We start from the raw sequence: 25,994 nt of genomic DNA, 5'->3' as shown, positions 1-25,994 counted from the left end.
ATCCTGGTAGGGAATGAATGCAGTGCTTAGCTATTAGAACAGTTGAGAAAGCATACTTTGTACTTCCTAATAAACACAAACCTCTTTAGATGAAATAAAGAATAGAATAATATAAAGAGTCATGAGGATTAAAGTTGATTTTTATGGTTTTCAAAACCCAGTATGGAAAATGCTTACTGATCAGTTTTTACAGCTGTGTAGTCAAAGAAAAATTCTGTGATAGTAGAAAGATGAAAAAATTTCTTAATAAAGTATGGATAAGAAAGCATAACAGTTTTGCAGTTTTTTAACTTTTTGCCTCCCCCCTTTTTTTTTTGTGCTGGTACTGGGGTTTGAACTCAGGACTTTGAACTTGCAAAGCAGGCGCTGTATCGAATTTTGCTTTGGTTATTTTGGATGTGGAGGTATGTGTGTGGGGAGGAGTCTCGTAAACTGTTTGCCCAGGCTGGCCTCAAATCACAGTCCTCTGGATCTCTGCCTCCCAAGTAGCTTGCATTACAGGAGTGAGTCACCAGTATCTGGCTGCTCTTGCATAGTTGTTTTTTTTTTTTTTTTTTTTGGGTGGGGGGCTCTGTTTTTGTATTAACCATCTGAAAATTAAACTACTTTAGCTACCTACCTAAAACTTTGCATTGTTGCCCATGCTGTTCCTTTCTGTTCTGGACTGCTGTTCTCTGTCCTCTTACCCTGTGTACCTTCTTTTTCCACATTAGGCCTTAGCCCAAAGCATCATTTCCTCCTGATGTCCCTGACCTCTGTTTACAGGGTCATGTCATGCTTCCTGGCTGCCAATTGCATTGGTTTCTATGACTAATGGCTGCTTCCTTTAGGATGCCATCAGCCCCAGTAGGCTGGAGGGGAGGTGTTTGCTCACCTTTGTCTCCTCAGTGATAGTGTGGAAGAGCAAAAAAGATAGTGCAGTGAAACAGTGTCACTTCTGGTAAGATCAAAACAAAATGAAAAAACGACCTTTGCTCTCCTACATAAGTTTTGGTTTTTTTAATGGTGTGTTTTAGTAAGAATGTAAAAAAATATACATGCACAGTGCAAATTTTACACCTGCAGCTTAGGTATTAGCAATGCTTTTAAACAGTAATAATAGATTTACTAGTGATTACATGAGAAATTGGTTCTTATATTTTAGAGGAATTGTAGTCATCCTCACACTTCGGAGACTTTAACCCCTGAGTTGTCAGCAATGTGTTTAGTTTTCAAGGTTTTCCTGTTTATCTTTTTTGTTGGTGATTTCTGACTTCATTGCACTTAATCAGGGTATCTGAGTAATTAGTACCATAGCTGGAAATTTGCTGAGACTAACTTTATGCCTACATGTTAGTTACCTTTCACAAAGGACCTTCTTGTGCACAGAAAGCATATGTATATTCTGTAATTGTGTGTACACAGCCTTTCAGTCCATTAGATTGAACTGTTAAATACACTGTTCACATCTCTGTCCTTACTAACTTAGTTTCTCTCCTTGGTCTCTTGGCTCTTTTATTTACTTGATGAACATGTTAAGGTGCTGGGATTTAACAATTTCTCTAGGTTTAGTAGTAGTATCTCCCAAGTAAATTGAGGTTTTTATTATTACAAAGTGACCCTCTTTATTTATATTTTTTTTCTTAAAGATCGTTTGTCTGTTATTAATGTGATTTCATTAGCTTTCTATTGGTAAACACTAGCTTGGTTTATAAGGACGTATGGCTGAATAACACCTTTTTCATCCAATCTTTGTGGCTAGATTTTTGTCTGTCTTCATTTATATTAATGTTTGGATTTCTGTCTACTATCTTACAGATTGACTGAAGAGCAATCAACCCTTAGCTCTTTGAAAGCTATATCCTTGCCCCCAGCTTTGAAGGTTTGTGCTTTTTCCCCCAGTAGTTATCATAAGCATGTTAACATTTCTAAGTTAAAATCTGAAATTATCCAGTATCATTACTCTTCTGAATTAGAAAATGTCCTAAAGATAAATTTAACTACTTATTTCCCCAGTATAATCAGTTATGGTTAGTATTTTAGTTCTGTATTTCCAAACTACATGTTAGACATTATTTTTATTGTTTACACAGTTAATGTTTATTTAGATTTATCCCACTGTATTGTCTTTGAATGCTGTTTTTTCTTAAACTTCAGTTCTTTCTTGGGTGAATTTTTCTTCTGCCTAAATGGCAACAGAATTCCCATTAAGAAGAGCCTGTTGGTAAATCTGTCATTTATGGAAATGTACCTTGCCATATCTGTCAGAGATGGTTTTCTGGGTACAGAGTTGTGGTTAGCAGCATTTTTCCTCTTCATCCCTTGTATTCTGCCAGCTTTCAGATTCACTGCTGAGAAGCAGCTGATTATCGCTCCCTTAGCGCTGACACATCTCTCTGCCTGTTGTTAAGATCTTCTTTGTGTCCTCACACGTTCTGCAGTTTCACTATAGTGAGTCTGCGTGTGGATTTATCTGCACAGCTTGGGTTTTATGGAGTGTCTTGGGTCTGAGGACAGTGCGTCAGTGGTACAACAGTGCAGCTCAGAGAGCCCTGTGTTGACTGAAATGTCCCATCTGTGCAATCCCAGTGGAATTGCCTGTCACATGAGCCAAAAACTGAAAATGTGCTTAATTTTAATTTAAATGGCTATATGTGGCTAGTTGGCTACTGCATTGGAGAGTACAGTTCTAGAAAATTCTCCACAGTTTTTTGTGAAAATTACCTTTTCCCCAAAAAGTCCAAAAGTTACCCAGTTTCCCAACTCCACCTGTTGTTTTATTATTTATTTTTGTTTTGATAGTGCTGGCTTTTGAACTCAGGGCTTCATGGTTGCTAGGCAGACACTTTACCTCTTGAACTCCTCTACCAACACCTGTTGTTTTCTTTGTGCTGCATTCTAGATAATTTCTTTGGTTCTTACCTTGCTTTCTCCCATCAGGCTTCATCTATTTTATCCATCCATTTAATTTTCAACTTCAGTTGTCCTGTTTTAGAAATTATATTTGGCTCTACTTCAGTTTGCTTCGTTCTTTATAGTCTGGTTGTTTGTTCATCTTTTCATAGTTTTGTGTCTTGTTGGTTCTCCTGTCAGAAGTGTGATTCAGCATCTGTTTCTGCTCACTCTCATTCATGGTGCTTTGTTGTGTGTTTTGTGATTTGATTTGATTTTTTCCTCAGAACTTCATCTAAGTGCATCCTGATAGCTAGATTGAAGTTGTATTCTTTAGGGATAATTTGCATTTGACGTATCAGTTTCTTGGGGACATTACATTCTTGGGGCCACTGTATCATTACTGCCTGACTTAATGTTTTTCCAGCCATACCGGGTAACAGAAATATGGACCTTGTGTCTCAGGATGCATTTCCCTTATCCCACCAGCTCTGCACAAGTGATAAGTCATCTCCTTGTTGCCTCCTTTTACATGCGGGCTTTTCTCTTTCACTGTTACTTGAGGTCTTTCTGCAGCCCCGGCTTGTTGCTGAGTATGGAGTCTTCATCTCTTAGTTCTCCTGTTCCCTGCAGGTCTGAAAGTCCAGCTCAGGTCTCTAGGGTTTGGTGGAGGCTTCCCAGGGTGAAATCCAGCCTCGGCACATGTCGTTCTTCCTGGGCGTCTGCTTTCACTTGCTTGGTAAGCTCTTCACAGCCTTTCCTTTTGTGCTCACTCAACAGTGTGTCTTACAAGGCATATGGTTGGGTACGTGTGCCTTTTGCTTGTAGTATTTTATTCAGCACTTTGTTGTTTCAGCCTGGTGGTGGCTCAGGTATTAACTTGCCATACTTGTTGGAACAGAGTCCAAGCCAGAGCATCTTGATGGCAGACTGGAGAGTGAAGGGAGCGGAGCATGTATGCATGTTGTGTGGATGTGGTCTTTGGGGGAATAGGTGGAAAAGCAAAGGTTTTAAGCATTTTGGTTAAAACCAAAGTTTCAGTCAAGCTGTCAGAATTATATACTGTGAGCATTTCACAACTTTCCAATTGGTACTTCTTTTTTTCTTCTTTATTTTTTTGACTCTTTAAAACATGATGGCCTTTGTCCTTATTCTTTTTTAGGCATTGAAAATACAGTATTTAAGGATGCTAGTCAGCCTGACTCAATTTTTCTAAGCTATTTTAGTATCTCAACATTGAGTCTTGTATTACTACTTGCATAGGCAGCACTCAAAAAAAATCACAAACTTGTGGTTGTTCATTAAATCAAAGAGGCACATAACTTTAGGGATAAGTGGACCAGGGAGAAATGCGGCTTTATTCTGGTAACTGGTACCCATTAGCATCACTGGCACATTTGTCTGAACTTCCAGCGGGCCCAGTGCCAGTTCTGTCTGCTCCACGTTGGGATGGCAGAGCAAAAGGCCTTGCCTTGCCTCGCCTCAGAGCACCTTCCCCACACTGAGCCCTGGAGTGGGATAGGCTGTCTGCTGGGGCTTCACCAGGCTCCTGATGCTGTTCCTCAAGTCAGTCAGGCTGACTTTTTTCTTTTTTTCTTTTCTCTTTTCTTTCCTTTCCCTTTTTCATTCTGCTCTCCCTCTTCTCTCTCTTTTGGCACTACTGGGGTTTGAAGCCTCACACTTGCTAGGTAGGCGCTCTACTTGAAATCAGCCAGGCTGTCAAAGGAGTGGAGTCTTGAGATGGCCAGTTTTTCCCCTTCAATTCTTGGATTGGGTTTTAACTCTTATTCTCTCATAGTAGTTGCTTTAAAATATGAACTGTATAGCTCAGTCCTCAAGTCTACATTTTATTTGGTTGGATCCTTAAGACAGGTCAGCAGACATTTCAGTAGATTCTGTGTATCTCTCAGATACTAGAAGTAAAGATTTGGATCCTCCCTAAGAGTGTTCACAATCAGATATTAATGAGCTATTTAAAATGTAATGCAGATTCAGAGAATATAGGTGTTAAAAGTAGTTTATCTTTTAGTGGCTGCACTTAAGAATGTGTTTGCATCCTAGCTTTTTTTTGGTATTCTCAAAATTGTGAGCAATGAGTATTTGGTGCTTTTGTAATAAGGAAAAAATTCATTTTTTGAACTCAGGGCCTCATAGCAAGTGCTGTGTCAGTTGAGCCCTTTTTGTTTTAGTTATTTTTCAGATATGGTATTGCACTTTTTGCCTGGGCCAGTCTGGATCGCAGTTCTACTTATTGTACACCTCCCATGTAGCTGAAATCACAGGCCTGGCCAAAAACTTACTGTTTTTATTCAGGCCTTTACGTATCTGCCTTCTATTACTTTGTTTTGAATTATACTGTGTTAATTATGTGTATAATTAATGCTTGTAAGTAGTAAGTGGTACTTCAGTAGAAAAAAGATCCTGCATTCAAGATTACAAATATTATTTTGCTGTTTGCAAAGTAAATTACAAAATTTATCTCTTTAAGCACCTTATTTTCTTCTGAAGGAGAAAAAGTTTCTTTTTTATTTTTTGAAAATAACTAGAAACTTGGGCTGAGATGTAGCCGCACTAGAAGTATGTGAGCTTAACAGTCTTAGGTTTGATCCCCAGCACTGCAGTCCACACACCAAAATCCACCGTGAAAACCTACTGACCAACCAGCACTGAACCTAAAGATAGCCATACTTGTATCTGTGAGCCTTTCCCTGTGGGACCATGTCCATCACGTCTGTCCTTTGCTCCTTTCTAAGATCACTCAGGCCTAGGATCTCAGAGTGGACAATGAGTTTTAAGATTTTATAGCCATTTTGGAGGTGTGGCTCAAGTGGTAGAGCACCTGCTTTGCAAGCACAAAGCCCAATCTCACCAAAACAAAACAAGAAAAAAAAAAACTTGGAAGGTTTTATAGTAGTTTCGTTGATGTCACAGATTTCCTTTGTCCTGTGATGGCCATTACCAGTAAAGTATAGTCTGTGTCCTTGTAACCATCTCCCCTCCACACACAGACTCTAGGAAATAAGTAGAAATTTGTGTCTCTTAGAGGTCTGTCTAATCATGTGAAGCCGAGTGGTACCAAAATACATGAAGATTTTTAAAATTCTGATAATATTTAAAGCTGCCTCTGTTCTGGTTTTACTACTGTCTCTATGGTGTCCCAGAGTGAAGTTCTCAAACCTTTCCCTTTTTGATAAGTCAAAACATCTCACTACAGACATGATAGATGGTGTTCTTGAAAAAGCTAGTATTGCCAGGCAGTACTAAGTAGTCTTAGCTACTTGGGAGGCAGAGATTGGGATGATTGTGATTCGAAGCCAGCTTGGGCAAAAAGTTAAGGAGCCCCCATCTCAACCAATAACTGGGTGTGGTGGCACGCACCTGTCATTCCAGCTGCTGCAGGAAGTATAAAATAGGAGAATCCCAGTCCAGGTTGGCCTGGGCATAAAATGAAACCCTGTCTCCAAAAATAAACAGAGGAAAATGTGCTGGAGGTGTGGCTTAAGTTCAAACCCCAGTAACACCAAAAAAAAAAAAAAAAAAAAAAAAGCAAGTATTGTATTTTTTTCTTCGTACTCTCTTCCCTGACTCATTTGGAATGTCTGCTGTACAGAAAGAATATGGCAATGGTAGTAGGTTTCCCTGTGTTAAATTGGAAGCTTACTAAGTGCATCAATATTTTCCAGGTAATTACAGTGTCCTGAGTTGTAGGCAATAATGATAGAAAAAGAGAAGAACCTGAGTTCTCTCCTCGGGTGGTCCTTAAAATCTGCGAGGTGTAGAGTGGGTGGGCTGTATTAACAGGTCCTGTGCAGTGAGTACTCCTGTCTTGTTGGAAGAGTTCTTTGTTTAACTGGGTTCAAATAATGCTGAAAATTCAAAATGTGAAACTTTTTTGAGTACTGACATGACACAGCAGTGGAAAATTCCACACCATGAAACTTTGTTCCATGTACAAAATTATTGAAAATATTGTATGAAATTGCCTTCAGGTTACGTATGTAAGGTATATATGAAATAAATAGATTTTATACTTAATTTAGATGTGGGTCCTATCCCCAGGATTATTTCATTATATATATAATATAATATATTAATATTATATATTTCATCTGCAAATATTCCAGAACCTGCAAAAAAAAAAAAAAAAAAAACACACTTCTTTTCCCAAGCATTTTGGATAAGGAATATGACATGCACAATGCCTCAGTGCTGTTCGAATCTCAGAACATTCTGGTGGTGACGTCTCTGTGGCTGGTTATTAGTTTTCCTATTGCTAACCTATTGTTAACCAGAAAACATGCCATACATTTTTGTGTGTGTGTGTGTCACTGTAGGTCACAGAAATGAGTCTAGTATGTTCTTAAAGTGGTTGTATAATGAGAATAATTTAAAATTCACTGGGGGGATTATTATGTAAAAGAATCTCGTTTCCTGATTATTTTATAATTCAGATAATCTATATTTGTTTGTCTAGTTTTTATCTTATGTGTACAATGTGTACCTATAAGCTAATTTTTATTAGCTTGAATTTTAGCACCTTTAGCTTTCCTGTTTGCCCACTTAGGCAGAGCATGGTGATGCACTTTTATAATCTCAGGAGTTAGGAGGTGGAGGCAGGAGGATTGCACCGACCTGGGCTACATAGAGAGACCCTGTCTCATAAAACAACAAAACCCAAAACAAACCAAACAAAAACACTCAAAACCTGTTTGCCCATTTAGAAATCTTAAAGGAGTAAAAAGACAAACTTTGTCAAAGCCAAAGAAAAGAATAGGTATAATCTCTAACTAGCTAACTCTGCCCTGAGTAATCATAGCGATTTGTTTACGCTTCAGCTGGCATGAAGGCATTTGTTAATAAAACATTATATTCATATACTTATCAAATAGCTTTGTGATTGAGAGGTCTGTAATGTACCTCTTTAGTATCAATGAGAAATGATACTTGTCTAAATAAAAAAAGGACTGAAGATGATCATGAAATCCTTGTTGGAATTTATACCTGTCCATTTCTTGATGGGTCCATAAATGGCACACATTGTTAGTTATGGGAGGAATACATTTCATTTTCACTGCCTGCAAACATTAGAATATTACTGTACTTGAATATCAAGGGATATTTACAATATGCTACCAAAAGTCAAAAGCAAGTTATTTTTCATTCAGCAGTCTCTGCAGAATTTATACTGTAAGTGAAAATGAAGGTACATCTTCCTACTGGAAGGGTTTATAGTCTAACAGGGAAAAGAGACACTTTACTGTCTTCTCTAGTGTTATAGTTGCTCTGGTGGAGGTTTGTGCAGGGTGCAGTGATAGCATAGTTTTTGAGTTTGAAGAGAGTCTCTCTAATATCTCTTCCTCATTCTCTGCCACTGGGAATGACATAAGGGTAAAATGAATTTATGACACTTAGAGGCCACAGTTTGAAAGGTATATGTGAAAATAAACAGGACTAAGCGAGGATAAAGAGGATAAATGAGAGTTGGAAGAGTAGGGAGAAAGGCTTGTTGTGTTTAGCAAAATAACAACAGCAGAAAAAGTTTAAACACCATCACTTTTTCTTCATTGTAACAAACAAGTTCTGATTCCAAGTATTTTCTATTCATATTCTTCATGAGTTTTGTTTTGTATTGTTGGAAGATCAACCCAGGCCCTTGTGCATGCTAGGCAAGTGTTGTACCAATATGCCATAACTCCATCTCTCATATTCTTCTCTATACAGCATTTTACGAAGAAATTGGAGCTTAGACTAAATTGGACATGTGCAAGTTTGTTAAGGAATCCAGAGAACTTCCTTAAAGAATTTTTCTTGTTCTGAATTCTGCAAAACTGTGAAGATCTAGGAGTTTGTAGTTTTGAGATCTCCCCCCCCCCGCCCACCCCGTGTGTGTGTGTGTGTGTGTGTGTGTGTGTGTGTGTGTGTGTGTGTGTGTGTGTGTGTTTGCTAGGTAAGAGTTCTACCACTTGAGCCACAAACCTCAGTTGCATATATGTCTTAGGCAAAAACTGTGTCTTCTGTTCTTTTTGTTGAAATTTATCAACTTACACTTAGCAGTCCTGAGGGACAGAGCTGGGGCAGGGCTTTGTTGCTGTGTTATCTGGCTACTTCTCTAGTGATCTGCATTGTGTTTTGTTAATATAGATTTTGGGAGGGAGGGAGGGAGGAAGGAAGGAATTTACAGCAAGAAGATAGCAGCTGAGAATGTAGCAGTGGTAGAGCCCTTGCCTAGCATGCACAAGGCTCTGGATTCCATCCTTACCACCACAAGGAAAAATAAAGCAAGAGGATAAATGAGATGGAAGAGTAGGAAGAAGAATGGGAGAAGAAGGGCTTAAAGTGTGGCTCAGTGGTGAGTGCTTGCAGCATACCCAAGGCGCTGGGCATGACCCCCAGCACCAGGAAGGAGAAGGAGAGCAAAATAAAAATACTAGTAAGTAAATGAAACTACCTTTCTGTTAAAATTTACTACAGCTATGTCTCCATCCTACTGGGGAAGTGGAACAATAATCCATTCCTTTCCAGGTCTTCTCCCCTTGCCCAGGTTTAAGCATAATCTGAGAGTAGGGCTATTTATACCTGAGAGTGGCCATGACCTTGAGAGAGTGAAGGACCCCATCTTGCCCTGCAGTCACCTCATCCCATGGGTAGTGAGGAAGAGGAGTTGCTCTTTAGTCCAAATCCCTAATTTGAAAAGTTCTCTTCACCATCCTTGCTGTGTCTGAGGGCACAGAGCCACTTTGCTGGTTCCATGCAGGGTGGAAGCCCAGGTCTCCACATATCTCTAACACTTTCTGTCCTGACGCAGTAAATAGTATTGTTTTCCTCCTGTCCCTTTTCTGTTTCACTGGGGTTCTAGAGGCCGGATGAGGTCCTCTCCAGGTCTCACCATTGCCTCCAGACTCTGCTTGCTAGTCCCCACTGTCCTCTCCAGCAGCTCAGAGCATCTTTTCCAGGCTTTGGGGCTGGAGGTGGAGAGAAACAGGGCTGTTCTTCCCCTGTCCTTTGTAGTATTTCTCACAGATATTTTCTGTCTAGGCCTAGAGACCCTGCTACTCTCAGGGTTTTGGAAACTCAAATCAGAAAGACATAACTATTGCTGCCTTGTCACATCTGTCTCTCAAAACAGTGGCACTGCTGGTTTTAGTTGGAGAGGTGGAATCAAAAATAGAAGAATAAGCTAAAGATGAGCAGTCACATTTCGAAAGTATCATCTCTACCAAATGATCTCAAAACTTAAGTAAAGTTTTACTCAGCAGGTTTACCAAATGTCTGATTTATAGCGAGGAACAGTTGTTGTTATAGGGGTATTCTTATGATTATAAACACAGTGTGAACTAGCATCTGTCACACCCCTAGATCTAGGGTCCATCTTAACAGCATGTGGCAAGCTGACACCAGTTTTCCTGATTTCAGGTTACTTTTGTTGTGGAGGTGGTGAACTTTTCTCAAAGGTTGGGGTTAACCCGTTTTCCCACATCTGGATGTCTGGCTGTTAGTGGTTGATTCTTTTGCCATTTCCTTAGTATGCTTTGTTAGTTCTGGTAAACTGCTCTCATACATCAAAATGATAAAATCAAAGCAAGTGCTGTAATCTAGAGGACAAAAGTATGAATGAGATTAAAAAGCACACTGGCATTGCTAGGCAATCTATGCTATGAACCAAACAGTTCATGGACAGCAAACCTCATTGTGTCCTTACAATGTATTAGAACATCATGTTGTTTTGTTCTTTTAGTAACTTGTTAACTACTTGCTCTGGACCATAGACTGTTGAAGTGTTAGGAATACAGCATTAAAAAATAGTAGCTTTTAAAACCCTTGCCCTCAGACAAAAATTTCTGCTTCTGGAGCTCACCTTCTAGAGGAGGGAGATGGCCAGTAAACAAGTTCAGTAGAAAGAGAGCTAAGCTGGAGGACAGCGAATATGTTCAGGAATAGGTTTGTGCATGCATGATATAAGATGTCATTACAAGAAAGTCTTACTGGAAGATGACAGGTAGACAGACCTGAAGGAAGGAGTTGTCCTATTATTGAAATCTCTAAGGAATGAGTACTGTCCTCAGGGGCATGCATGGGGAACAGCTTGAGAGGAGGCTTGCACTAGAGGCCAGGTAATGATAGGGCCCTAGGAGCCAATGGTGAAACCATTGGAAGGGTCCACACACCCCAAATAACTGACTCCTCCCTCCTTCCTTCTTTCTTTTCTTCTCTGTTGAACTTACCTTTATTGGCCAGAGCTAACTGCAGGGAGTTAATGCTCTGTTCACTTTGCTACTGGATTTAAATCTTATTTTATGCCTCTTAAAACTTAATTGTTTTTATCTAATTCAAGTCACACTAGGAAAATCATGTGTTCCATTTAAGTCAATCAGTAAGAGAGTTTCAAAAGGATTGATAGATTAGCTTTTTACACATTAGGAATATCCCAGATCAGTCTGATCAGTTGAAAAACATCTTTGAGGGAAGAGGGGAGATATGACCCAAACACTGTATGCACATATGAATAAAAGAAAAAAAAATCTTTAAAGAAATGACAAATATCCTAAAATACTGAGTTTCAGTTCTATCTGGACATGCTGAAAGTGAATGCATATGGCCCATTAAACCATTTGTCCCTATGAGCTAAAATAAGTTAGTTTGGTTCTGTCATCATCATTTTACTGACTTGAGTGGTGTTACCTAGGCAAAAGTAGACTCTTTCCACACCACCAGATTTCAGGAAGAGTACAAATGTATACTGTTGAATAGAGCTGACTCCTTTTCTCTTCTGAGGAGACTGCTTGATAGCTTCTGGTGCATCTTCCTGAAACTTCAGCAGTCTTGAGCGGAGCAGTGTAAGAAGAAGCTGGAGCACTGAGAACTGGGTCAGAATGTTCTCGTGGGCTTAAACGCCATCACCTGCCTTAGGATTTTGCAATTCAGTGAATCTTTATTCTTCTTTGGATCCATTCAGACATTTTTTGTGTGAAATATGTTAGTGGAATTTCATGTTACTTGTGTTTAAAAACTTGTTGCTGAGTTCTTAACATATTATCTAAACAGTTTGGCATAATAAAAAGTAGAGCAATACAGTGTACCTCTAGGGACTTCTACCAGTCCGAACAGTGACCAATTCCTTGCCAGTTTCATTTCCTCTAGCTTCATTCCTCATTCCCCTCTACCCCATTATTTGAAAGCAAATTCCAGACATTATTTCATGAATGAGGCTTTTGTTTTTTTAAGATAGGGTCTGGTTATGTAGCCAGGGCTGGCCTCGGGTTTGTGATCCTTCTATGTGCTGAGATTATAAGTATGTGCTACACACCAAACTATGAGTTATATTTTTGAGATTTGTGGCTAATTGCCTGCATTTGCTTAGGTTAGGGTTCTTACGGATTCAAGACTGGGCTTTGAAAAAAGTTGATCTAGGCAGATTCAGTATTGTTTTATTCCTTATTCTTGTAACTTGATCAACTTCCTTTAATACTGTCAAGTATCCTAGTGCCATCACAATTTACACGATGATCATTTCAGTGAAAATAAGTTTTAGAATATTATTTTTAGCAAGAATATTATTTTTAAAGCATATCAAAATTATTATAATTTCTTGAAGTAACATGGTGGAATCACTTTTTTATTCTCCTGCAAGCAGGGGAATATTTAATCTTTTGAGAAAATATATTCTGCTGATAGTGACAGGATATGCTTTCTCTGGGTTTTTCAAGATAGTCTATGTCATTGTTTGTAATTTACAACTAAGGTAGGTTTACTGATGAGGCTATAAAGGAAGTAAAGTAAAAACAGGTGTGTCCTTGAGGCCTTCCTGGTTTGTGTTGTCAATGGGATCAAAAAAACAAAACAAAAAAATCCCCAGAAAACAAAATAAGACTTCCCAGCTCTACAGTGCTATAATAAATACCCATATGGAAGATGTGAATTGGAGCTGGCTAAGGCTTTGAGTATGCCTTGCCCTTGCCCCCTCCCTGGTAGCCCCTCTTTCTCTCCCACAGATGGGTTATTTGTCCTGCCTGCTGTACAACTATCTTACCTGTGCATCACACTGCAACATTGTCTTTCTCCTTAGCCTTTGAGGGCAATTCTTCTTCCTTACTGGTTTTTCAGAAGCTTGTGGAGTGATCAGTGGCAGGTATTCAGTAAGTGAATTTTTACCCAAGAGTCAGGAGCCACTGTGGTGTATTGGAACAGGCCAGGCTTTCCCCACAATCTCAAGCAAGCTTTACTGTTTCCTAGCAAATTAATCTTTTGGGGCTGTAGATTCTCATCTGTAATTATGCCAAAACCAATCATATCCCTTATAGGGATGCTAAACTTGAATTGTGCACAGGAGCCCCCATGCTAATTGCACCCTAGACTGGATACTAGTTTACCTCCCTGATTCCACAAGAGGTTGGGAGGGGGTAGAAACCTTAACAAAATGGGGGCAGGAGTCCAGTAAAGAAGGAAGAAGGGGCAGGAATGTTGTGACCACTTCATAGTGTTTTACTAGGTGAGAGAAGAGAGTGATCTGGGAGGGGATTTGGCATTATGGAGTGGAAATAGCGGTGGATTTTTAGGGTGGGATTAGACTATGGAGGCTCTTAAATGCTAGGGAAATGAACTTGAAGTTGATCCCAGGTAGTAGAGACTCATCAGTAACTTTTGATGTGTCTCTTCTTGCCTCTAGCAGTAGTGTGAAAAGTTGAGTGGATGAAAGGAAAGATGAGTGCAGGAAGATTATTTTACTGAGCCAGGGTGTGGTAGTGTGGATTGATCAGTGACTGGGCAGAGAACTGTGTTTAAATTCCACTTGTTAGATTTGTTGGTCATTCTTCCTCACAGCAGATTACTTGTATATAATCGATGTGAGCTGCTGTTGCTCCAGCAAATCTGAGTGAGAGCACCATTTTAGGAGTCTTCTAAAGTGAAATATGGACTTAATGTGCTGCGCCTCATGCTCAGAGAAGCTTACTTAGCGCCACCTCACCTTTCCTCATCTATGTGGTCTTCCTCTTTGTAGATTTATTAGTTTGCAGGAAGGATTGAATGGAAGGGGAAATAAAGATATGACAAAGGTCCGATCAGGTCTGTCTTGCTGCGTAGGTGTCTAGAAGGGCCTGCCTTCTGGCTTTCCACATAATGAGCGCTTTCTTCTGATCTCTTCGCTTCTCTTGGTTGCTATTCAGTCAAAATCTCTTCCTTTGGCCAAGTATGATTCATCTTCCACTTTTGTAGGTTAGCTCTTCAAATTGTATTTTATTTTTCTACTTAATACTTTACAGTATCATTCACCTTACAGCAGTAAAACAGCAACAACAACAACAAACCAGCTCTAGTTCTATGGTGAGGTTTATGTTAAATACATGAATCTAAAAGAGAAATTGCCCCAAAGAGGAAGTGTTGATAAAAAGAAATCCTAGTTAGGAGGACTGATTTTTGTTTAGGAATTGTTTAAAGCAGAGACCTTATGCAATCCAGTTGCATTTATATTCATGTAGATGACCTAGAGCAGAAGTGTCATTTTGAGCAGCTTAGTTTTAAAGATCCATACATTTCACTTAAGAATAGTGGTGTTCTTAAAAACTTTAATAGAAAGTATTTAACCTAAATTCTTTAAATAAGCCCAAAGGGATTTGCAGGTCATCTGTCTTGTCATTTTTCCTGTATTAAAGCTGAGGCTAAAGCCAGGTATAGTGGTGTGTGTCTGTAATCCCAACACTTGAGAGGCTGAGGTGGGAAGATTGTGTGTTTGGGGCTAGCCTAAGTTATGTACCAAGACTCTGTCTGGGGGTGGAGTGGGGGGAAGCTGCAGTTGAGAAAATGAGTAGTCAGAGTCCTTTACCTTATACATAATTCATGGATAGGGTGGTGATCTGAATTATTGAGAGAAGATTCTTAATTATATTTTCAGGATAATCTTTTTGTGAAACTCAGAATGTAGTAGTTAAAAAAAAAAAGTTCACGCTAAAATTTTCCTGATTTTAGATTTCTGGAAAACTTAAATACCTCAAATTATACATGTTCTTAAGGTGTTTTCTGGGAATTTTTTTTCTTAAAATGTCATCCATTTTCATTATTGCACTCTGGGACAAAGGTGGCAGTGCTGAGAAGGAATGAGGTGGAGTATAAACTGTGCTGCAAGAGCAATCCCTTCTGCCATGTGCCCATGGCACATTACACATTTTCCGGTCTGCTTTCAATAGTGCTCAAATCTCATAATTTACTCTTCAATATGTTTTACTCTTCAATATGTTTTACTCATAGGTTATGTAAACAATATTCCTTTTTCTCTTAATGCTAGTTTATTTGCATAGAAATAGGAAGGAAGTCCTCCTAAAATTAGATGTTAATTTAAAAGCTCTTTCTGTCAATATGCCTTCCTGTTGTTTGACTTCTGATCTGTATTTTCACACTTGGCCTTTTACAGCCCCTGTCTGGGCCTTTGCACTTGCGTGCCCTTCTGCATAGCCAACTGAACTGCTTCGTGATCCTTGTTTCCCAGTGGCTAGCTCTCTTGCTCTGTAAGTCTCAGCCCAAATGACCCCTCTTCAACTGCTTTATTTTCATAACTCTCCTCTAGCCTTCCATGTCACTAATGTCTTTTAATATGCTCCTTACAACCTGGACCTACCTTTGTGTTAACTGGTGTCCTGTCCTACAAAACAAATGCTCTGAGGGAAGGAAGGGGCCTTGTTTGCTTTTCACTACTGTTCTGCCTAGGACAGTCTCTGGCTGCAGCAATGGCCTGCCTATTCCATGTTTGTTAATAAAATTAATGCAAATTGACTCCCTCACTTCAGTCTGGTATCTAGTTATCAGCTTTAGCAACCACATAACATCCCATGAGAATGCAGAATTTAAAAATAGCTCTAATGACTGTAAGTAGAAAAACCACAGCTATTGGGGGAAAATCCTCTCAATGGGAGAGATGTAGAAAGAGTGCAATTCAGAAATGTGTGGGGTAAGCATTGGCTTCTTGCAAAATAAAGCTCCCTGTATATAAATTTAACAGTTTTATGATTGCCTATTAAAGTATTGGCCTTTGGTTCTTAAGGTGAGGCAGTAAACCTAGACAATGAGCATTTTCATCTTAAGAAAACTGCATTTTCTATACTTTGAAAGCTGAAGTAGTGGGATTAATTTGGAAATGGCAATGAATTCATGAGGTTGAAAAGCTAAGCACCTATTAGGTAGTAGACATTGGGCTACATGGCAAATGGATTACTAATTTATCTGTTTAACAAATATTTGCATGCCTGCTGTGTTGGGTACTGTGCTGAACAAGATAGAGAACTTAAAGAAGGCAGACATGTAAATAAGCAGTCATAGTAGAGTGTACTTACAGGGATAGGAAAATTTAGTGTGGTAAAGCAGACCATTAGAGGTACAGATGGATAACAGATTTTTGAGGTGGTAGAATGTTATCCACACATGAAATTGAAGCTGGAATCTGGAAGATGAGTAGGGCTGACTCAAGTGAGGAAAGAGGGACGGTGAGTACAGAGCTCCAGAGGCAGAGGCATGACATGTTCATGGAACCAAACATACTTCATTGAGTCAGAATTTATAGTCAAAGATGAAATGCTGAATAATCAGGCCATGGAGGTGTTTAGGGGACAGTGATCATACAATTTTTTTTTGTTCAAACTGGAATACTTTAGAGATCCAAAGAAGGTACTGTTGATTCACTAAGACAACAAGTACAAACAGGGACTGGCCTGGGTAGGTTGGAATATACAGTCAACCAACTGATAACTGTTTGGTAGCGTTTGGACTTAGTTTATTTGGATGCTAGGCATGGAGTGTGTACATAATAGTAAGAGTTCAAAAAGCACTGAAGTGTTTAACGCAGAGAGGCTCAGTTTGCATGCTGGAAAGATCCTTCTGGCTGCAGGGTAAAAGATAAAAATTGGAGTGAAGAGGGACAGGTTTTGGGAGACTAGAGGAAGATTTTGAAGACGGAAAAAAGGATGACTTGGGCTACAGAACTCACACATGGAATGGAGAGAAATGAGTAGATTTTAGAAATATTTAGAAAATTGACTATTCAGGTCTTTTTTGGATATGGAAGGGAGCGAGAGAAGGAGTTAAGAATAACCCTCAGATTTCTCTTTAGGGTACTTGCATAGGTAAGGTTCCATCTACAGTGGAATGGAATGTGGATTTTATGATGGAATACTGATGAAGTCGTTTTCTTAATGGACCCTTTATAGTCACAGAACAAAGGAGAGTCATAAATCGGTACATTTCCCATTCTGTTGGTGGGAGCATCAGGTATGCAGCTACAGCAAAGCTAGAAAGTCTTCTGTAGGTTTCAGCTGTTGTCCTACAGCCTTCTTAGCTGAGGGTTGGCGGAGGCTAGAGGCTGAGGCCAAGCTCACTGTTAGTCATGAGAATGCTAGGTGAGATGCAGAAGTTAAGGCAAATGGTTGTTAAAGACCTAAGATCGGTTAAGATAATTTTGGCTGTGGACCTATATTACAACATTCCAACTCTCCACAATCTCCATGTTCTAGTCAGCCAAGGTCAAGCCTTCTACAGGGTCTTTAATGTAGATGCAGCTTCTCTGAAGATGTGTAAGTTGAAGCTTAGACTCAGAAAGGATAGGAGGCAGAAAGAAGCAAGAAAACCAGAAGAGGACATGCGTGAAGCTAGGGGAGAGTGTTCTGAGAAGGAGGAGATGAACACCATGTCCCGTGACATCTGAAGGCTAAGGGAGATGAGGGCCCATGGGGGTTGCAGGCGTCCTTGGCCAGAGCCTCTCGGGGATAAGATATAGGCAAAGTTTGACTGAAGAGGTAGTAGCATATGGGGTGGTGAAGTAAGAGGTGTTGATCAGAGGACTAGATGGTGCTGAGGGAGGGTTTTTCTGTTTAAAGTGTGTGAAGCAAGTAACTTAAATGCAGATGGAGAGATTTGAAGAAGTTAACCATTCTGGGTCCTGGATGAACTGGGGACGGTCACAAGTGGATTATCCGTGTGCTGAGGGAGGTAGGGGAGTGCTCTTTTCACACTTCTTTCTTCCTTTGCTTTTTTCAAGTTGGAGTCAAGGTCCTGTGCTTACACTAACCCTGGGAGTTCCCTAAAGCAGAGCTGACAGTGGCTCTTCAGGGCTGTCATTACCTCTGCACTCTCTGTGGTGAGTGTGTGGAAAGTATCTGCCCTTTCCTGAAGGCTCTGGCAGGCTGCTGTGAGAGCACATCTCAGTTTCTCTGATTTTTTAACCCAGAGTACTGCTGGTCACCAGTACCTGTGAATGTGCTTGAGTGTGGCAGGTCCATGCTGCTAATTCTGAAGGAGGAAGAAAATGAAACTAGGGTGCACTTCCACAATTACACGTTTTTACTTATTTGTATGAACTTTTAAAAACAGGGTAGAATACATGTAACAAAATTTACCATTTTAATTTTTTTTTGGCAGTACTAGGGTTTTTAGGCAGGTGCTCTACCCCTTGAACCACACCCCCAACCCTTTTTGCTTTAATTTTATTTTTTGGCCCTTTTGCCCAGGGCTGGCCTCAGACCATGATCCTCCTACCTCTGCCCCTCACATAGCTGGGATTATAGATGTGAGCCATTGCACACATCTGCTTTTTGAGACAGGGTCTTGAGATACCTTTTGTCTGGGCTGGCCTTGAACTGATGATCCTCTTGTTCTACCTGCCAAGTATTACAGGCATACAATACCATGCCTGGCTAGGTCTTCTTTCTCTGTAAGTGAATTCTTAAATAGAGAGTGGGTCTTTCTTTCCTTTGTCAAGTCAACAATCTCTGTCTTTTTACTTGTGTTTAGACTATTTATATTTATTATAACTATGAGGTTTATTTAAATGTACTATCTTAGTATTTTCATTCCTTTAGTATTATTTTTTACCCTTACCATTGGCTTACTGGACATACATTCACACTTTATCCTTCTTCCTTCCCTCCCTTCCATGATGACTCTTAGTTCACAGTTCACAGTATGGATCTGCATCGAAACACCTTCTAACTTCAAATAATATTATGACACTTCACACAGAAGAATTCTATAACCATGTACCTCCATCTGCTTGTCCTGTCCATTGTGTTACTTTTATCATTCAGTTTATTTCTCAGTACTACAAATTTCATAATATGTAGTTATTCTTGTTTTAAACTTCAGTTCTATTTTATAGAAATTAAAGTTTTTTTAATGTGACTCACCTAGTGACCAATTTTAATATTCTTTCTTTTGCGTAGATTCAATTTTCAATCTAGTGTCATTTTTCTACTAAAGAGCTTCTTCACATTTCTTTCAATGTCGGTTTGCTGGTGACAATTCGCAGCTTTTGTTTGTCTGAAAATGCCTATTTCACCATTTGTTATTTGACACGTTAATTGTACAGTATCACAATTTGATACATTTATAGAATGTGCAGTGATGAAATCAGAGTAGTTAGCATTTCCATCCCCTTAAACATCATTTCTTTGTGTTGTGAACCTTCGAATTCTTCTCGTCTTGAAGTTCTTCATAAACTGTACCATGAATTGTGAATTGTCATCCTCTTGTGCTGCAGAACACAAATACTCTTCTTATTCGGCTACTATTATCTGACCTCCCTTTGTCTTCTCTCCCCCTTTCCTTTCTACCCTCTAGTCAGTCACCAACGTTTTTTAAGAATGTTTTTCTGGGTATAGAACTCTTGGTTGGTTTTTATTATTTTCATCACTTTAAAGATGTCATTTGGCTTGTATTGTTTCTGATGAGAAGTCTTTTGTTTTTTTATTACTCAGTAATTTCCTTTTTTTGTTCCTGTGTATAACATCTGTTTTTTTCTTTCTGCTTTTAAGATTTATCTGTCATTGAATCCTATAATTTGACTATGATGTCTTGTTTGGCAATTTCTTTGTGCTTTTCCTATGCAAGAATTAATTGGCTTGTAGGATTTGTGGATTGCAAGTATTCATCAAATTGGAAATTTTTTGCCATTTTTCACACTTTTTTTTTTCTGTTCACCCTTCCATTCTTGTGGGATTCCAGTTACATGAATGCTGGGCAGCACATTACTGTCTCACAGGTCCGTAAGGCTGTGTTGGCTGTCCTGGCTTATCTCCTTTCATGTGGTTATTTTATTATTGAGGGATTTGAGATGAGAATGTAAAGGAATTGGGCCAAGTTTTTAGGGCTGATGAAACGGTATAGTGGGAATTTGAACATGGCTTCAAAGCAGCTCATCACTACAGTGCTGGTGAGGGGTGAGAAACAGGCCCTTTAACTCGAGTACCTTTCTTTCTACCGTTGTCTCTGGGGCTTGAGGTTTGAGTGATGTTTGCTTTTCACCTTTTCTATGTAGTTTTTTCCTAAATCAGGAACACCAATACAACGATATCAATTTGAGACTGGGGATGAGGTTGTTTTCTTAGCCACAGCTAAATTTTACTGTGTTTTGCCCTGGAGGTGCAGAAGGGGATTAGTGACCTTGTATGGGTGATAAACAAGGGTAGATGAGCCGATAGGAAGGCCCTAGAGTCAGGAGAAAATGAAGCCCAGTAGACTGACTATACTGTGGCTCTGTTGGCTTTGTGTACGTGTGTGCGTGTGTGTGTGTGCGTGCGTGCGTGTGTGCGTGCGTGCGTGTGTGCGTGCTTGCACGTGTGTGTGACATGCATAACATTTTCAAAGGCCCTTATGTCCTTTGGCTGGGGAGGAGGAACTATTTTAAACTTTTCCAGTTTAACTTCCTTCATTGGCTTCCTTGTAAGATACACAGTATTCTCATATAGAATATTTATAGAGACATTGACAGTACTCAGAATGGGCGCTCCAGGAATACGGTTTAGTATGGATTCTTTCAGCCTTCCCACCAGCTTTTGAGTTTAATCCGTGGGTGTTCCATACATTTTCAGTGTGGTTTTTGAGCATCACATTTAAAGGTATAAAACACTGCTTTAAATTTTTAATTTTTAAGGCAGTTTCTTAAGTTCATTACTAGATATTTTACCTTTTTTTTTTTAAGGGTTTTTTTGGGGGGAGGGAAGGTGAGACTGGTGTTAGAACTAGAGATTTTACCTTTTGCTTTTATTATAAGAGGTGCATCCCCATCTTAATTTGGAATTCTTAGGTAATGTACACAGTTAAAATGAGAAATGTGCACTTAGAAAGCTCACTCTCACCCTGTTCTTAACTACTCATTTTCCTCTTCTGTCTCTCTAATACCCAATTTGAAATCAGTTTATTTTATTGTCTAGTGCTTCTTTGTGGAATTACTGGCAAATATAAATATGGTTCCACCTGTTAAAAAAAAAGGTAAAATACTGTATGTCTTATTCTGCAGCCTGCCTCTCTTACTTGACTATACATTCATTCTGTATCTGCTCATACAGATGATTTTCCTCCTATCTTGCTATATCATATTCCACATGATAATGTACCTTGGTCTATTTAAGCAGTTCCTTGATGCAGACACTTGGTCGTCTCCAGTCTTTTGCTATTGCACATTATCAGGCTGCAATAAATAACAGGGCGCACAAGTGCATTTAGAGAATGGATACTCTGAATGAAATCCCTAGGTTGTTAGCCTGCTGTCACTATAGCAAATGCCTGAGATAATCGACTCAGAAAAGCTTTCTCTTGGCTCACAGTTTTGTGGGTTCCAGTCCATGATCGGTTGGCCTGGTTGCTTTTAGGCCTGTGACAGGCAGCACTTCATGGCAGGAGCAAAACCACTCAACTCATGGCCAGCAAATTAAAGAGAAGAAGAGGAAGAGGTTGGGGTCCCCCAGTCCCCTTCAAGGGCACAACCCCTGTGACCCAAGACCTCCTGTTACGCCTTACCTCTAGAAGTTCTACCATCTCTCACTAGTGCCATGCTCTGGGGACCAAACCTCCCAACACATGGACCTTTGGGGAAGTAAGATTCAACTGTATTTATAACTATATTGGGGTAGCTTTCCTCATCTATCAGATTAGCAGAAATACCAGAGTTGAGTGATTTGTTCAGGTGGTGAGACTGGAGAACTTTCCTATATTTTACTGGTAGATGTTTAAAGGGTGAAAACTCCTAGTGGAGAGAAATCTGGCCACGTCTACTAGATTGGTTTATCTTTCCTTATGTGTTAGATTGAGTAATTTTTTATCTGTGCTGAAGGGTTATTTGTATTTTTCTACAAACTGCTCTCTGCCCATTTTTCTTTTTTTCCTTTGGCAGTACTGGGGTTCAAACTCAGGGCTTTGCATATGCTAGGCAGGAGCTCTACCATTTGAACTGTACCCCCAGCCCTTTTAGGCTTTAGTTTTTTTTTTTAATAGGGTCTCATGTTTTTGGCTGGGGCCAGCTGGTCTGAAGTAGCTAGGATCTTAAGTAGGCCACTGCACCTGACCTCTACCTATTTTTCAGTTAGGTTTTTGGTCTTTTTCTTGAATTATAGAAGCTCTTTTATATGTTAGAAAGCTTAACTCTGTGATATGAATTGCAAATATTCATTGTAACTTCTTTTGTGTTAAGGCTAGCGATACATTTCTTTTCGTGGTACTGAAGATGGAATCCAGGACCCATTGAGCTACATCCCTAACTCTAGACTAGTGATTTTTATAGTCACTTGGAGCCAGGCAAGAACAAAAAAGGTGATGTAGGCCATACAAAACAATAGATGTGAATAACATAGGTAAAAAAGAGTGAACTTGTGCGTTGTTCCCTCTCTTCTCAGAAAAGGAAGTATGTGTTTGGGATGAGAGATTAGGTACCCAGCAGCAGGCATATTGTGGCACTCTCAGTGTTCTGGTATCTGGGGCATTTAATCTGAGTGTTTTGAGCCAACTTTTTTTTTTTTTTTTAATAGTACTGGAATTTGAGCTCAAGGCGCATGCTAGACAGGCGCTCTATCACTTGAGCCAAGCCTCCAGCCCATAATTTACCATTGTTTATTTTACTCATAACTAGAGCAGTAGGTTAATGGAACAGATGATGTCCACTAGCCATTTATGTTATCTGTAGTTCTTTTTGAAGTTTCTGTTTAAGAGATCATTTGTGTTTGACAGTGTGTATCAAATATGCAGCATGAAGTTATCTGCTGACCAGGAACTTTGTGGAATTTTAGCTCTTATAGATACTTGAGGAAACATTTCTGAAAGTGTAGCTGACATTGGAAAAGGGAGTGTGCAAAAATGGACCTTTTCTTTCAAGGCCACATAAGAAACAGACTGATTGGCATTTGGGTTGAGGGTAGCATCTTTATCCGTTTGGATACTGACATTTGTGAGTAAGAAGAAAAATAGGGGACGAAAAGGGGAAAAAGTAAAAAATAAGTAAACAGGTGGAAGCCAAATACAAGGGTAGGGAAGAAAAAGAAGTGGGTGATGGGAGGGTGTGCCCAGAGGTTTTCAATGCTAGAGCTTCCCTGTCTTACCTAAGCCTCTCTGGGCTAAACAGTCGTCTTTTTTTTTTTTTTTCTAGTGACAGGTTATACTCTTACTTGAAAATATGCTCATTAAATATTTCTGTTCTCCAAAATTATTCTCAATGCTAATTTCTTTTTTGGTGGTAGTGGGGATTGAACTCAGGGCTTTTCACTTGTGAGGCAGGTGCTGTACTGCTTGAGCCACACCACAAGCCCTTTTTGCTGTGCTTATTTTGGAGATAGGGTCTTGTTTTTTGCCCGGGCTGATCCAGTCTGTGATCCTCCTATTACACTTGCCTTTGTAGCTAGAATGACAGGCGCATGCCACAAACCAGCTTTTTCTGTTGAAATGGGGTCTCTCCAACTTTTGTTTTTGGCTGTGACTGGCCTTGAATCACGTTCTTCCTGATTCCAGACTCCCAAGTAGCTAGGATTATAGACTTGAGCCTCCACACCTGACTCAAAATTATTCTCAATGCTAATTTCTAAGAAACATCTCTAGTTGTTTGGTATAATGTTTTAAACAAACCTGCAATGGTAGTAAATACTTTTCCATGAGGGTTTTATGCTGCCATAATGGAGCACTGGAAACTGGGTACTTTTATAAAGAACAGAAATTTATTATCTCACATTCTGGAGACTGGGAGTTGAAGATGAAAGCTCTGTGGGTTAGAGCTGGGCTCTGCTTCCAAGTTGGCACCTTGAATTCTTGGTCCTGCAGGAAGAGGTGGTTGTGCCCGCACATGCAGAAGAGCGGAGAAGAGTGAACCCATTCCCTGGGGCCCGCTTTCAGCATTGGCCCAGTCGTGAGGTCAAAGCTCAGGAGTAAGCAGCCCACTAGGCCCCACCTCCCAGCACCTTTGCACTGGGGTGAAGTTTCAACATCGACTTTAGAGAGAACAGAAACATCTGACCCAAGTGTTCACTTAGTGTAAATGTATGAGAGAGCATTCAGTGCTTAGTTTTTACCTGCTTCATATTCTGTTTAACCCAACCAGAAGGTTAGTAAATGAGGTTTAGGAATTCCGTATTGGATTTAGCTGGATTTAAAGAAAATAAGCAAGATTCTTAAGGAGCAGTAAGGAAACAGCAGCCTCCCTGGAGCTTGGGTCTGTTAGCATGCCGGGCTTCTCTCCAGGGGAAGCGCACTTCCTTCCTGGTAGCACCCTCCTGCATTTATCTCCTAGCTGTACTATTGCATAGAGGACTGAAGTTGGTGCGACATGTTTTTCAAAAATACCCCACAACATGACAGGCACAATTCTGCCTGCAGCTGTGTGGGAAAAATACCTGCACGTGGTTTCTTTGTCCTTTGTCCTGACCCAAAGTGACTGCAGGGCTGGCAGTGTTTACTTGCCTGCCTGTGTCCCTCAGCGCCTTCTTCCCTTTCAGCGTACAGAGCTGATGGAATTTCTTGACTGGCAGACTCCACTACTACCATTTGTTTTCCATCCAACATTTATTAGGAAATTCAAACGTAGAAAAGTTGAATAACTTTCCATTCTGAGTTTATAAATACCATAAACTCACAACGTAAATTCTGTAATATTTCACGGTACCTGCTTTATCACATATTCACTCATCAGTCTTATTTTTTATGTATTTCAGGATTGTAGGGTTCTCTTACCCCAGTCTTTTATCACTAGTTATGAGTCCCTCATCCCCATTAGAAGAATTTCAGGCACAATTAAGCAAATACAGAGGAAAGGCAATGGTGAGCCAGAGGGCCTTGCAAGTTCTTGCCATACGGGTGTTCAGTAAAGATTGGTTGCATGAGTGCAGTTCACCATGCTCTTTGGCTAACCCTGTATATAAAGTTGAATTTTTTTGTGATTCGTAGATTTATTAAGTCATACATGCAAAACATACTGCTAACTGTACTAGCAAAAGATCAATGTGAAAACACTCCACAATTCTGCAACTGTCAGTTAAGAAAAATTTGCTCTAGTGGTTGAAAGGTCCAACATTGTGTTCTTGCCAGTGAGTGAAGTTGTATAAAACATCGTTCACTCTTGCACGGTTTACAGAACCTTGCAGACCCAAAGGAATGTTGTTAGGTGAAGCCACAGACATTAGGTGTCTGTCTGGGAGATGGAGAGGGGCAGGGGCAGCATTAGTCATGTGACAGTGTTGGTGATCTGGCAAGACAGTGATGTTTGGAAAGTTTATAGTTTGAGAATCTCTAAAATATTTGAAAAACTGTAAATCTGAAACACATGATCTTTATACTGAGTTACTAGAAAACTAAGGAAAGCACTCAGCAGCTTTGAATAAAGTAATGTGAAGACAGCAGTACACTTTTACCAGTCTACAAGAAAAGGGATGGAAAGTGTAGGAAAAAGGAAAAGCTTGACAAAAGACACTTACTGGTAACACCAACCTTTCTTCATCATCTACTGCATTTGACAGAAATTAACCTTTAAAAATCTTTATCCGTGACACTTTTATTCAGTTGAATTATTCCATTATATAATGTAGTATAAATTAGTCTCCATATTTTGTTGAAATAATACTGTCTTCATCCTTTGATCATGTTGTGCTTACAACTCCACCCAGCATACCCACAACCAGGAAACGCAGAATGAGTGTTCTTTTTCAAATTCTCCACAAAAGTGAGGCAACTGATTAAAAAAAAATACTCACTACAAAAATCAGAAAGACTGATCCAAAGAACTGAATTGTTCTACTCATGCCACCATGACATGCAGTACAGTTAGGTAATGAGCACAGGCCGGGAAGTGACCGCTGCGTTACATGGCAACATTTCATCAAGGAGGCCGGGCTGCTCAG

General features: G+C 39.7%; 1 protein-coding gene across 4 annotated transcripts in view; it reads left to right on the top strand.

Annotated features, from left to right (window-relative positions):
* The window catches only part of Snx9 (sorting nexin 9), a 97,515-nt gene that overhangs the window by 2,833 nt on the left and 68,688 nt on the right, over nucleotides 1-25,994 (top strand). The gene's annotated exons all lie outside the window — the stretch shown is intronic.

This window comes from Castor canadensis, chromosome 1 (genome assembly GCF_047511655.1).
Source record: "Castor canadensis chromosome 1, mCasCan1.hap1v2, whole genome shotgun sequence".
In the NCBI taxonomy this organism is placed as follows: Eukaryota; Metazoa; Chordata; class Mammalia; order Rodentia; family Castoridae; genus Castor; species Castor canadensis.
Note: the sequence above shows the minus strand (reverse complement) of the source record. Positions and strands in the feature narration are given on the sequence as shown.